The 15,368-nt window shown below is 45.9% G+C and overlaps 2 protein-coding genes across 2 annotated transcripts in view; one reads left to right on the top strand and one right to left on the bottom strand.

The window, feature by feature from the left end:
• The window catches only part of LOC122928970 (lipolysis-stimulated lipoprotein receptor-like), an 82,573-nt gene that overhangs the window by 50,820 nt on the left and 16,385 nt on the right, over positions 1–15,368 (bottom strand). The gene's annotated exons all lie outside the window — the stretch shown is intronic.
• MAG (myelin associated glycoprotein) overlaps positions 1–15,368 on the top strand; it is a 95,313-nt gene that overhangs the window by 121 nt on the left and 79,824 nt on the right. The gene's annotated exons all lie outside the window — the stretch shown is intronic.

Consider the following 15,368-nt stretch of genomic DNA (forward strand, 5'->3'; position numbering starts at 1 on the left):
TGTAATTATTATTATTATTATTATTAGTAGTAGTAGTAGTAGTAGTAGTAGTAGTAGTATTACTACTATAATCATTATTTGTTATATTATGTTTATTATGATTATTGTTTGTATTATTATTGTATAGTATTATTAATACGATTTGTTATTTTATATTACTATGTTGTTATTTTATCTTTTATTATATTATTATAACCTTTATTATTTCATTCATTATTATTATTATTGCTTTTATTATTATTTTAATTATTTCATACCATTATTATATTATTAATATTATGTTACATTTTTCTTCTTATATTATTATTTTATATTGGTACTTTTTATTATTATTTAATTTATTAATATTATTTTTGTTCTTTTATTAATACATTATCACTATTATTTTATTATTAAATTATTATATTATATTACAGTTATTATTATTATTGTCATTATTATTATGTTTGTCCACAGGACAGTGTTAATTTCCATACCTCTATATCAAAATGTGATGTTCATGTTTTGATTAGGACTTATTATTATACATTGTAGTATTTTTTATACTCTTTATGTAATAATTATTTTTTGATATTATTAGCTTATTATTATTATTATTTTCTACTGATATTATTTTAGTCATTATTTCACATTTATTATTACTATTATTATATGTATTTTCGCAGTTCGATGCTCTGAGATCTGCTGCAGTTTGTGGTATCTGAGTGAACTTTACTAAAATCCTTTATTATAATGGATGATGACGCCTTATAATTAATTTAAAGGGAACCTGTCAGGGCAATTTGCACCCTTAGCGCACCGCCACTGTCATTGATTAGTTTTCCTAGCATGTCCCTCTATCTGTTATTAATTGCTCCGTTTTATAAAGTAAGTCGTTTTGCATGCAAAAACACATATTGTATGCAAATTACCAGTGAGGATTCATGGAGGCGGTGCTGCTGCCTGAGGAGTCAAGCTGGGCGGTCCCTCAGCATACCCCCCCTGCCCTGACTGATGTCCCACAGGCTGGGATAAATGATTACTGGCCAGCGCCATCCAGCGCATGCGCAGTGCACTGACAAAGCCGAGACCAGTACATTGCACTTCATTGTGCCAGGTACCACCAAGGCTGGCTAGTAATGATGTATCCCACCCTCTAGGATATCAATCAAGCCAGGAAGGGTGTGCTTAGGGACCTGGCCAGCGTGACTCTTCATGAAGCAGTAGTACCGCCTCGTTACCTCCTTACTGGTATTTTGGATGCATCTTACTGTTTTTTTTAGATAATGCATCAATAATAAGTGGTATGGGGACATGCTCGGGAAACAAATCGGCGACGTTATAAGATTGTGATGGCGCGTTAAGGGCACAATTGGCCCTGACATTTTCCCTTTCACAACTTATGAGTGAGAAAAATGAAACTTTTGTACAGGACATAACATTACTTAAAGGCATCGATATGGGCAGAGGGTCAATTGTGGACCTTATCTGCCAGCGATAACAGGCCCAAAAAATATTCCCTGGATTCCAAAATAATGCAGTTTTCTTCTTGATCATGACAAGGTAGTGACCTCCAAAACCGCGGACCGTACGTCATACTGATATTTTGGGACTTCCTGGGGTCCAGGCTAGGAGGTCGCACCCATATCTGTATAGCCCCGTATAGGATGCCCATCTCAGGGAGACCCACCGCTCTGTGCAGTCGCGTCCCTCAAGATCCTTGCAGATATTTAGGGATTATGAAGCAATAACACTTTACATAGGCTGCATCTTGAAAGGAAAGGTCATACCCTAAATATAATGGGGCCATCATGTGCCAAAATATACTAAATACGGTGCCAATGAAATAACATTTATAGCATTAATTCCTTCAAAAACGTACCAAGTGCCCATGTGACAGTGCAGACACTGGTATCAGTTGCTTGGCAGTATTATTTATGCATTGTGCGACTGATTACGTTGTGTTCCATACTTCCAGGACAAATTGCCAATTTTTTGTGTTAAGCTACGGTAAGCCTCTAACCCAGTCCGATCTCGCTCCGTACGATGATCTTGCACAATCTCCTTTGTGCCCCCACGTAGTATTCAGAAGTTATGCCCCTTTAGTCCCCAAACACAGTGAGAATGTTCTTTTTGTTCGTTTTTGCCTTCCAGAACTGATGCCCCTTTTACAAAAATAATACCCCCTTACTGCCCCCTCACAATAGTAATGCCCCTCTGTGGCCCATCACAATAATGATACCCTCTTAGTGCCCCCTCACAATAGCATTGCCCTTTTAGTGCTCCCTTAACAGTAGAGATGCCCCGTAGTATTCAGAAGTTATGTCCCTTTAGTCCCCGAATACAGTAAGAATGTTCCTTTTTTGTTTTCCCAACAGAACTAAAGCCCCATTATTTAAATAATGCCCCTTTAGTGCCCCCTTACAATAGTGATGCCCCCTTAGTGCCCCCTCACAATAGCGCTCCCCTTTTAGTGCACCCTTCACAATAGTAATACCCTCTCGGTGTCCCTTCACAATAATGATGCCTCCTTATTGTCCCCTCACAATAGTGATGCCCCTTAATGTCACCTCACAATAGTGATGCCCTTTTAGTGTCCTCTTCACAATAGTGATGCCCCTTTAGTGGCCCCTCACAATAGTAATGCTCTCTCAGTGTCTACTCACAATAGTAATGCCCTCTTAGTGTCTACTGACAATAGTGATGCCCCTTAGTGCCCCCTCACAATAGTAATGCCCTCTTAGTGTCTACTGACAATAGTGATGCCCCTTTAGTGCCCCCTTACAATAGTGATGCCCCCTTAGTGCCCCCTCACAATAGCGCTCCCCTTTTAGTGCACCCTTCACAATAGTAATACCCTCTCGGTGTCCCTTCACAATAATGATGCCTCCTTATTGTCCCCTCACAATAGTGATGCCCCTTAATGTCACCTCACAATAGTGATGCCCTTTTAGTGTCCTCTTCACAATAGTGATGCCCCTTTAGTGGCCCCTCACAATAGTAATGCTCTCTCAGTGTCTACTCACAATAGTAATGCCCTCTTAGTGTCTACTGACAATAGTGATGCCCCTTAGTGCCCCCTCACAATAGTAATGCCCTCTTAGTGTCTACTGACAATAGTGATGCCCCTTAGTGCCCCCTCACAATAGTAATGCCCTCTCAGTGTTTACTCACAATAGTGATGCCCCTTAGTGCCCCCTCACAATAGTGATGCCCCTTAGTGCCCCCTCATAATAGTGATGCCCCTTAGTGCCCCCTCACAATAGTGATTCCCCTTAGTGCCCCCTCACAATAGTGATGCCCCTTAGTGCCCCCTCACAATAGTGATGTCCCCTTAGTGCCCCCTCACAATAGTGATGCCCCCTTAGTGCCCCCTCACAATAGTGATGCCCCCTTAGTGCCCCCTCACAATAGTGATGCCCCCTTAGTGCCCCCTCACAATAGTGATGCCCCTTAGTGCCCCCTCACAATAGTGATGTTCCCTTAGTGCCCCCTCACAATAGTGATGCCCCTTAGTGCCCCCTCACAATAGTGATGCCCCTTAGTGCCCCCTCACAATAGTGATGCCCCTTAGTGCCCCCTCACAATAGTGATGTCCCCTTAGTGCCCCCTCACAATAGTGATGCCCCTTAGTGCCCCCTTATAATAACGATGTCCCTTGTGATTCTCCCCCACACAGTAGCGATGCCCCTGTAGTTTATAAAAGTAATACACACCCCCCCCCTGTTCCCATGACACATGGAGCACATCCCTCCCCGGGTCGTGCTGCCTGTGACCCCGCTCAGCAGGTGCCATGATGTCACAGTATTGTGCCTGCTTGTGGCGGAGCTCCCGGGGTGAATGGTGGTGCTGGGAGATGCCGGCTCTCTGCTTCAGCATTGTATTGTATTCTGAGGCCTGAGATATTGCTGGAATTGGGACATAAAGCAGCCATCTTGGGGACAGTTGCCGAAATCTGGGACTGTCCCACTTGTGGCACTACAATTTGGGGAACCATACTGTACATTATGCTTGCAGTGTAGATCCGCAATGTGTCATGCTGTCAGTGTCGGGTGTCAGTGGCGGGCCACATGCAAAATTAATCGAAAAGCAAAATGTGTATAACAAAGCACACCACAAAAATAGTATAGGTTGTATCGGTACCACAAAAGGTGCGACACAAAAACTAAAATACAAGGAACTTGTATTTTACGTATTTTTAAAGTCATTTCTTTGTGTCATGTCTTTTGTGGTACCAATAAAACCTATACTATTTTAGTCCTATATTTTTCGTGGTGTGTTCTATTAAACTCGTGTGCTTTTGTTTTGCTCTCTTGATGCAGTGATTAAGGCCTCATGCAGACGGCCGTTTCCCGGCCATGGCCAAACCGGAAGGTCAGTGAAGAATGGAGGCACGGAACCCCACGGAGTGCCTCTGCACCGCAAAAAAGTAGTGCATTTTCTACTTTTTTGCGGTGCAGACCGTCGGATGCATGAGACAGCCCTACGGTCGGTGCCCGTGCATTGCGGACCACAATTTGCAGGCTCGGCCGGCACATGTGTGCATGAGGCCTTATGAGCAGAAGGAGGAAATGAATCCACTGCTTCCCCCTGGTGTTTGTTTAAGAAACTGCATACATGATCCTTACTGGAGGGCTGCAGTGGTCACTCATGGGAGAAAACCTACTTTTAAAAATTATATTAGTTTTTTTAAGACATGATTATCATCCAATAAAGGGTATATTAATTCTAAAATGTAACTTTTAATATAACCAATAAAATCTACCAATATAGGCGAATGTCTCCCAATGTGACACTACTACAATGTGCCTCTTGTATCTAATAATCAATGCTGAGTGACAAAATATAAGATAAAATAAATAGCCTTACCGGATCCTTGAAGAAAAGATGTCAGATAAGGTACCGGTATTGGGCGTGAAGTGGATAGATAATAGCGGCTTAGTGCAGCTGCTTCCATAGGGTAGCAGTAGGTGCAGTCAGACCATGATCATAAAGAAAGCAACATGTATTAGCTTTCTAAGTGTAGAAAACCATTCTTCTGTATATAATGCTGTAGCTTGAAGGTAAGTGGTCAGCTGTCTTGCAAATAGCTGTCCTAGGTTCAAAACCCAGGGGAGACTTCAGTTATTTATTTTTTTTGTCCCTCATTTAACCCATACGAAAAGGCTCTAGATTTATTACATTGAGAATAGAGGTTTTCCATGCTTCTAAGTGAATACATATAGCTGCTCCCTCTGGCGCAGGGAGGGAAGGACGCTTGCCGGCTGCCGGCTTACTCACTGAAAAAAAGAATAGAGTTAAATTCTGGTGACATTTGCACATGTATAATGTCAGCCTGTTTAATAGCAAATGGTGGTGACAGAAAGCCCTCAGTGTTCCCCTGCCTGTGGCTGACTGAGTCACGCACATACTGTAACAAAACGCAAAGTGCATATTAAAATATATAACACTATGTAATCATTACATTTGATATGGCCTGTAAAGGCTGGTCTCACACTACCGGCATACTGGCAGAGAACAGCCTGCTGGAGCTATCTGGATCCAACATTTCTGGATCTTCTTCCCGCCGGCCTCATTAACTATGCAGCCGGATCGCCGCTGGTCCCCATTATAGTCAATGGGGCTGGCGGGCATTCCGCTAGGATCTGGCAGTGCCGGACGGAACCCTGTAGCTCCGGCAGGCTGTTCTCTGTGAAACAATCCTTACACATTCATGTCTGCCCGCCTTTATTACAGACCGGCATCGTAACTGTACCTGAATCGGCTGCAGAAAGCTGGTGTAATGTAGGGAAGGGACTGGTGGTCGCTGGACTCTGCTGGCTGGCTGGACTGGATATCTGACTACTCTATGTGACACTCTCCACGTGGCGCACGTGGAAGGAAGAGAAACTGAGCTCCCAGGTTCTTCTCCTCCTTCTGTCCTCCGTGACACCCCCCTGGTCCCTCATCTTTATTTTTATTGATGAGGCAGTTGCTGAAATCCTTACAGTCCCTCCCTGACAACCGGTTCATCAGTCTTTTCATTGGTGGCAGTGGCTGGTCGGCATCACGGTGGGAAGGAATGAACAGCGGCAGATGAAAGCATAGCGTGTGTTGCGCCGTGCATGCCCACCATCTCACCTCCTCTGTGTAGCCACGGCCCAGCAAAAAATCATTCAGGGACTGGTCCTGGGCTGCGACCCGGTTGTTGGGGACCACTGCCTTAAGAAATGTAGAAGCACATAAATCCATAAATTAAAATGTTCCTTAGTTACTGCAGCTGGCTCCTCCCCCCAGGGCCCTTTAAGAGGAAAAAGTACTTGTTTTCATGACACCAGTTGCAGTGAAGCAACGAGGGCACCGGGCCCTTTTTAGTGGTACTGTGGATGGTACCCAGGTGTAAGAATGCCAGAGTGGTATAGGGTAGCCTTAAGATGTTGTGCACGTGTCACGGTGCTCCTACCTGGATACGCTGGAACCCCATGCGTTGGCTCCGAAGCAATGAAAAGGGGGTAGTTGAATGGTGGGATGAAGAATAAATTGATTCCAGACCTTGTGATAAGGTTGAAAACAGCTTTAGGCCTCATGCACACGACCGTTGTGTGCATCCGTGGCCGTTGTGCCGTTTTCCGTTTTTTTCGCGGACCCATTGACTTTCAATGGGTCCGTGGAAAAATCGGAAAATGCACCGTTTTGCAGCCGAGGCCGTGATCCGTGTATCCTGTCCGTCAAAAAAATATGACCTGTCCTATTTTTTTGACGGACAACGGTTCACGGAACCATTCAAGTCAATGGGTCCGTGAAAGAACACGGATGCACACAAGATTGGCATCCGTGTCCGTGATCCGTGGCCGTAGGTTGCTTTCATACAGATGGATCCGAAGATCCGTCTGCATAAAAGCTTTTTCTGATCTAAGTTTTCACTTCGTGAAAACTCATTTCCGACAGTATATTCTAACACAGAAGCGTTCCCATGGTGATGGGGATGCTTCTAGTTAGAATACACTGCAAACTTGGTACAAGACTGCCCCCTGCTGCCTGGCACCACCCGATCTCTTACAGGGGGATATGATAGCACAATTAACCTCTTCAGGTGCGGCACCTAAAGGGGTTAATTGTACTATCATATTCTCCTGTAAGATATCAGGGCTGCCAGGCAGCAGGGGGCAGACCCCCCCCCTCCCCAGTTTGAATATCGTTGGTGGCACAGTGTGTGCCCACCATCGCCCCCCCCCTTCCTCCCTCTATAGTTAAAAATCGTTGGTGGCACAGTGTGTGCCCATCGCCCCCCCCTTCCTCCCTCTATAGTTAAAAATCATTGGTGGCACAGTGTGTGCCCATCGCCCCCCCCCTTCCTCCCTCTATAGTTAAAAATCGTTGGTGGCACAGTGTGTGCCCATCGCCCCCCCCCTTCCTCCCTCTATAGTTAAAAATCGTTGGTGGCACAGTGTGCGCCCACCATCGCCCCCCTCCATCTCCCCCCCCCCCATCATTGGTGGCAGCGGAGTTCCGATCGGAGTCCCAGTTTAATCGCTGGGGCTCCGATCGGTAACCATGGCAACCAGGAAGCTGCTGCGATTAAACTGGGACTCCGATCGGAACTCCGCTGCCACCAATGATGGGGGGGGGAATGGGAGGCCGCACACTGCCACCAATGGTTGTTACTACTATAGAGAGAGGGGGGGCCGATGGTGGGCGCACACTGTGCCACCAACGATTTTTAACTATAGAGGGAGGAAGGGGGGGCGATGGTGGGCACACACTGTGCCACCAACGATTTTTAACTATAGAGGGAGGAAGGGGGGGGCGATGGTGGGCGCACACTGTGCCACCAACGATATTCAAACTGGGGAGGGGGAGGTCTGCCCCCTGCTGCCTGGCAGCCCTGATCTCTTACAGGAGAATATGATAGTACAATTAACCCCTTTAGGTGCCGCACCTGAAGAGGTTAATTGTGCTATCATATCCCCCTGTAAGAGATCGGGTGGTGCCAGGCAGCAGGGGGCAGTCTTGTACCAAGTTTGCAGTGTATTCTAACCTGAAGCATCCCCATCACCATGGGAACGCCTCTGTGTTAGAATATACTGTCGGAAATGAGTTTCACGAAGTAGCTCATATCCGACAGTATATTCTAACGTAGAGGCGTTCCCATGGTAATGGGGACGCTTCAAGTTATGTTCGGGTGTCCGCCTGGCCGTGCGGAGGCAAGCGGATCCGTCCAGACTTATAATGTAAGTCAATGGGGACGGATCCGTTTGAAGATGACACACTGTGGCTCAATTTTCAAATGGATCCGTCCCCATTGACTTGCATTGTAATTCAGGACGGATCCGTTTGGCTCCGCACGGCCAGGCGGACGCCAAAACGACTTTTTTTTCATGTCCGTGGATCATCCAAAAATCAAGGAAGACCCACGGACGAAAAAACGGTCACGGATCACGGACCCCGTTTTTTCGGACCGTGAAAAAAAACTGTCGTGTGCATGAGGCCTTACTCTGCATAAAAGTTTCTCCAAACAGTTTCAGGCTTTGTCTTGGTTCCCAGCAAGCTTTGGCATTAACTCTCTGCTACATCTGTCGCTCTCTGGCTCTGTTGTGCTGACAGGCTTAATGGATTACGGTCATATTTTCATAAAAAATATAATTTTAGCATATGTTACTGCAGCGGCAGCATTATGTATAAAGCAATCTTTATTTCTTCCACTGTTTTCCTTGAGTTTTCCTCTTAGTTACGGCTGTTTTGAATCCTACATAATGAGGATCTTCTCAAGATGACTCCTCTGCCAGTTCTCTGAGGCCAAAACTGCATTCCCTCTGGTCACATACAAACTTGCTGTAGCCAGCAGCTTCCTGCCAGCCAATCAGATTGTATTACTGAGAGACACGCCTCCTTACGCTGAAGCCTAATGCAGGCATGCAGTGTGAAGGACCGCCCCTCTGTCTTCCTAGCCGGAGACAGATGAGCCCTAGCAACGGTCTTTTAAGGGAGCAGTGGAAAGGGACGGGAGACATTAATGAAAGCTGTTATTATAAGGCAATTACAGATCTTTCGACAGTCATTGACAGACTGACTCAGGTATACATGCCTAGCTCTAATAAACTAATAAACTAGAAAATAAAAAAAATATGACAGTTATCCATTAAATCGAATCTCTTCGTCGGCAGGATGCTGCAACTTCTCTCTGTAGTCTGACTCCAGGGTTTGTCCAGGGAACTATATTTCCTGGCTTCAGAGGCACCAAGCTGTGGCCTCCACATCCAGCAGAGCTAAAGGTGCTCTAGCTGGCTTGGACAAAGCAGGTCCAGCAGGGAAGTGCACCTGCTGCACACCGAACCCCTAGAAGGGGGTAAACGGAACTGCCCTCTAGCTAACTAGTCTCTTCCCTTCCTTAGAGAGAGGGTTAGAATGGAAAGAAGGGTTCCATTCTCTCTAAATACAGCTCTGCCGTTTATGCTGCCACCTACTGGTGAACCAGGCATATTACACATGAACATAACAGTTACATAGAAAGAGAAATGTACAATATATAGGACCTGGAATAAATACGCAAGATGACATTAGGTTAACCGTAGGAGATAGCAGCAGGGTGCAGAAGTGGTAATGCCACCCTGGGGCGTCCCATTACCTTCCCTAAGATTTTTCTTGAAGGATGTGACTGGGCACTTACTTATCTGAAGTAAATCTGAATCAGCGAGTGCTGCCCACACAAGGCTGCTCCTTCCTGGTGAGTACATGACGTTGGCTTTAACCTTTATACTGACTGCTGATTCAGGGACTAAGAACCTATTTTTTCAGCAAATTATATTTTTTTGCAACCAAGTTGTAATTTTCTTGGTTTTCTAAAGAGGCAATGAGTAATTGGTGACTGTGTCCTGACGGCGGAGGAGTCCTCCCCCCCCGACTGCTCCTATGGCTGTTCTCCTCCTTCCTCTGTAGACAAGAAGCTGTGAAGGTGTAATGCTGTAACCAGGGGTGTACATAAAAATCACTGGGCCCCATAGCAAGAATATGAATTGGGCCCCCATGTCCGGATGCGCCAGATCTGCCACTACTGTGATTTTCGTTGGTGTGCTCCTGTGACAGAGCATAACAGCGAATGTCACTACAGAAGATGTGAACAAAGCCTAATGCACAGCTTGGCTGCTGCAGAACACCATAATAGTGATAGGAGAATTACAAGTCCCATCATGACCAATTTAGGCCTGTTTCACACTGACGGCAGTAGTTCCAAAAGGCTGTTATGGCATCGAACAGCCTGCCGAAGCTCGCTGTGTACAATGTAGCCGACGGGCATTCAATTAACCTCCAGCAATACCAGAGCCAGAGAGCTTTGGCAGGATGTTCCCTGCCAGAACAGCCTGCTGGAACTACTACCGGAACCGCCTGCTGGAACCAATGTCAGAACAGCCTGCTGGAACTACTGCCGGAACAGCCTACTGGAACTACTGCCAGAACAGCCTGCTGGAACTACTGCCAGAACAGCCTGCTGGAACTACTGCCAGAACCGCCTGCTGGAACCAATGTCGGAACAGCCTGCTGGAACTACTGCCGGAACAGCCTGCTGGAACGACTACCGGAACAGCCTGCTGGAACGACTGCCGGAACAGCCTGCTGGAACTACTGCCGGAACAGCCTGCTGGAACTACTGCCGGAACAGCCTGCTGGAACTACTGCCGGAACAGCCTGCTGGAACTACTGCCGGAACAGCCTGCTGGAACTACTGCCGGAACAGCCTGCTGGAACTACTGCCGGAACAGCCTGCTGGAACTACTGCAGGAAAAGCCTGGTGGAACTACTTCCGGAACAGCCTGCTGGAAGTATGAAACAGGCCTTATTGATGAAAATTAGAGGGCAATACATAGAGGGGTAAAAGAGGAGAGAACTACAACTCCCAGCACGTCCAAGCTGTTATTATGGAACACAAGTTAACATTTTATGCAGAAAGTATTATAGGTAAGAACTACAACCCCCAGCAGTACCAAACTATTATACAGCATCAGTGGATATTATCAGTGGATTTGTTACAATTGTATCCAGTCTTGACAATCCCATGCAAACCAAATACTGTATATCAGTAACACAAATCTCTCTTGTGTCCTGATTAGTGTTGAGCGAGCATGCTCAGCCGAACACCAGTTTCGGCTGAATACCGCGTGTGCTCGAGTGCGATGCTCGAGTCTCCTCCCCGCATGTTTGTTGGCTGCTACGCAGCCAATAAACGTGCAGGTAAGTACTGCCATCGCTGTAATGCCATAGCCATGTTGGTTACTGGCATTACAGTGATTGGCTAGCCGGAACGCGCCATCGGTTGCTACAAAGCACCCGATGACACGTGGTTCGGCTTAGTCTTAGTCAGGGAGAGCTGTGCTGTAGAAGCGACAGATAGTGTAGGGAATAAAATTATATTTTTTTGTTAGGCAGGGTTGGTGTTAGAGACCCAAAAGACCTATTAAGCACTATTGTTGTATCTGGCGGCAATATACACTCACCTAAAGAATTATTAGGGACACCATACTAATACGGTGTTGGACCCCCTTTTGCCTTCAGAACTGCCTTAATTCTACGTGGCATTGATTCAACAAGGTGCTGATAGCATTCTTTAGAAATGTTGGCCCATATTGATAGGATAGCATCTTGCAGTTGGTGGAGATTTGTGGGATGCACATCCAGGGCACGAAGCTCCCGTTCCACCACATCTCAAAGATGCTCTATTGGGTTGAGATCTGGTGACTGTGGGGCCATTTTAGTACAGTGAACTCATTTTCATGTTCAAGAAACCTATTTGAAATGATTCGAGCTTTGTGACATGGTGCATTATCCTGCTGGAAGTCGCCATCAGAGGATGGGTACATGGTGGTCATGAAGGGATGGACATGGTCAGAAACAATGCTCCGGTAGCCCGTGGCATTTAAACGATGGCCAATTGGCAGTAAGGGGCCTAAAGTGTGCCCAGAAAACATCCCCCACACCATTACACCACCACCACCAGCCTGCACAGTGGTAACAAGGCATGATGGATACATGTTCTCATTCTGTTTACGCCAAATTCGGACTCTACCATTTGAATGTCTCAACAGAAATCGAGACTCATCAGACCAGGCAACATTTTTCCAGTCTTCAACAGTCCAATTTTGGTGAGCTCGTGCAAATTGTAGCCTCTTTTTCCTATTTGTAGTGGAGATGAGTGGTACCCGGTGGGGTCTTCTGCTGTTGTAGCCCACCTTTCTTTCCCATTCTGACATTCAGTTTGGAGTTCAGGAGATTGTCTTGACCAGGACCACAACCCTACATGCATTAAGGCAACTGCCATGTGATTGGTTGACTAGATAATCGCAATAATGAGAAATAGAACAGGTGTTCCTAATAATTCTTTAGGTGAGTGTATATTATTAGCGCAACCTGTGCTAAATTGCGAGCAATTGTTTGGCCGCTGCAGACAGCGACACTATCTGTGCTACATCTCCTGCATAACATGTGCTCAGCCTAAAAATATCTGTGACATCCAGTGTACTTTTTCCGTAGATGCTGCGGACAGCGACATTATCTGCACCACATCTCCTGTATAACTTTTCCGCATCCCAAATATCTGTGACATTGTAATTTTTTCTTAGCCGCTGGTGACAGCAGCGCCATTACCTGTGGTACCTCTCCTGTATAACGTTTCCGCATCCCAAATATCTGTGAAATTGACTGCAATTTATTTGCGAATGCACTTAAAAAAACTGCACTACTGTACGAGAGACATACTTGCAAGCATATATACCATTTAATATGATGAAGGCGAGCAGTAATGGATGGGGAAGTGGCCAAGCACGCAGAGGCCGTGGCCCGGGGTGCGGTGAAACCGTGCCTGCTGGCAGAGCACAAGAAACACACTTATTCACGATACCTAGATTCATGTCCCAGTTTGCAGGGCGGCAGAAGACAACCCTCTCGAAGTCAGACCAGTGCGAGCAGGTGGTCGGTTGGATTGCAGCAGATAATGCTTCGTCAGTTAAGCACCACCCTGTCTTCCACAAAGTCCAGTCTCAGTAGCCAAGAGTCTGGTCAAAAGAATCCTCACCCTGATCCTCCTTCCTCCCACCATGGAGAGTCTTGGCAAACAAGTGATCCCACACTCGGATTTTTCGAGGTGCTCTTTTCTGCGCTACTCCTTAATTTGGGACTCTCGCCAGGAGATCTTGTGCCCTGATTCCCAAACTCTTGAGCATCCACAGTCAGAAGAAGATGGCGGTGGGGAACGGCAATTAGTGTCTCACGAGGTGGATGATTATGATGAGACACAGTTATCAATAAGCACCGATGGATTGTGGGTCATTGCTGAAAATCTATGGGACCTGGGTAATTGCAGGACACAAAAGTGCTTTTTGCCTAGATTGAATTTTTTTTTTTATAAACGCAGCATGTTGAAGAAATGTCCCTTTTTCACATATTTTTTCATCTCCTTTGAAAAAAATGCCTGAAAAAATGTCAGCCACACGTTTGTATTTATGATATTTATTATACGCAGTTATATAGCGGTGACATATTCCGCAGCGCTTTACAGACATTGTCATCAACCTGTCCCCAGTGGGGCTCACAATCTGAGGTCCCTATCAGTATGTCTTTGGAGTTTTTATTGGAAAAAAAAAAAGCCATAAAAACCGTAAGCAGCTTCGAGTGGCGATAAAACGTCAGACCAAATGTGTGCAGGGACCCATAGAATATTTCTGGTGTTTTTGCTATATGCCAAAGTGTTGTTGTTTTTTGCGTTACTGGAAAGTCTATCGTGCATTATGAAATAGTCATTCAAGTTTTTACTATTTTTTATTTATTTTAAATGCAGCATGAAAGATTAGGCTCAGAATCCGCATAACATTCCATGTGTTTTCGTCATTATTCGCTGCATGTGAAAGACGCGCCGCCACCCCTCCAACCCCCCGCTGCTTGATTGACAGAGCCAGACATCTTTCGCCCACCCTGACAATCCACCGCTATGGAAAGAGCCATGCAGTTGATTTTGTTATGCATTTGGCTGGCCGCAGTGGGGAGGACTCCCTCCGGCCATTGTCCTACTGGGAGATTTCCCTGTAGGGTCAATGGCTGGTCCGCCCCGCCACTGTATATCCTCCCATAGCTAAGCAGACAGGAGCCCATTCCACACTTTGCTGTGGGACCCTGTGGCCCCTCGTTATGCCTGTGGACAGTCATTAACGGCAATGATACAAGGTACAAACTGCAACATAATAATGTTTATTCAGGCAATTAGCAGGAGCTGAATTTCCTGGCACTCAGAGCGACGCTCATTAATTATCCTGTGACATGTGCTGCAAAATATCTGGAAATATCTGTCACGTTACACATCGAATGCCGGGAGATGACAGCTTTTTCTTGGCCACGTCGTATGTTTGGAGAGTGGCTTCCTACATGAAACGGGGCTTTAAATGTAAAGTATGATCCTGTATATATCGCTATATAGTTCTATGCAGCACATTGTATTACATCAGTATATTCCCTCTAAAAATAAAAAATGACCTCAAAATATCCGCCCACGAGTCATCCGCCCCTGCGAATATCATATAGCCCTACTAGGGACCATAAGGTCCCCTCCATCCTTTGTATAGTTGACTACATCTGCTCTATTGTTCTCTGTTATCAGCCATATGGGTTTGGCGATAGGGGTGTCGAAAGTACAGAAATTCTTCCTCCATCTTCTCAACTTTATATCACTTATCTGCGGCGCTGAGAACTTCCAGGAACATTTATATATAATATAAACCCTTCTACCATAACATTAAATCTACCTGCCCAATATCATGTAGCTGCCACTAAAACGATCTGACTGTGGAGACGTGGACTCTGAGGTACCTGGAACCAAGGTGTTAGCAAAGAGCGGTCTCCATGGATCGGATGTGCATCAATGAACCTTGGATGTCCATGACCCTGTTGCTTCGTATCCTTCCTTGGGCCACTCTTGGTAGGCACTAACCATTTCCGAGACCGCCGGTTATGGAGACACTCTGACCCGGTCTTCTGCTCTTCACCATTTGGCCCTTTTTACAGTCGCTCAGATCCTTAGTCTTGCCCATTTTTCCTGCTTCCAATACAACAAATTTAAAGGGGTTGTCCAAGTTAAAAAATAAAAATAAAGTTAATACTAAAGTATTAAAATAACGCCCCTTCAGAAAACCTCACTCCTCCCCTCCTCCCAGCAGTTGCAGCCATGAGGTTGTGTTTTTCACTGGAGCAATGAGGTCCCATATGGCACACGTGGCCTTGCAGCCAGTGACTGGCCTCAGCGGTATGTGGCATAGAGACCGCTGAGGGAAGTGATTGCGCCAGTCATGTAAGGTATTGTCACAAATGGTAGTGATAAGTGTAGCCCTAAGCTCCACCCACTCCACTGTCCATACCTACTTGCACGGTCTGTC

The sequence above is a fragment of the Bufo gargarizans genome, chromosome 2 (assembly GCF_014858855.1).
Source record: "Bufo gargarizans isolate SCDJY-AF-19 chromosome 2, ASM1485885v1, whole genome shotgun sequence".
NCBI classification, from domain to species: domain Eukaryota; kingdom Metazoa; phylum Chordata; class Amphibia; order Anura; family Bufonidae; genus Bufo; species Bufo gargarizans.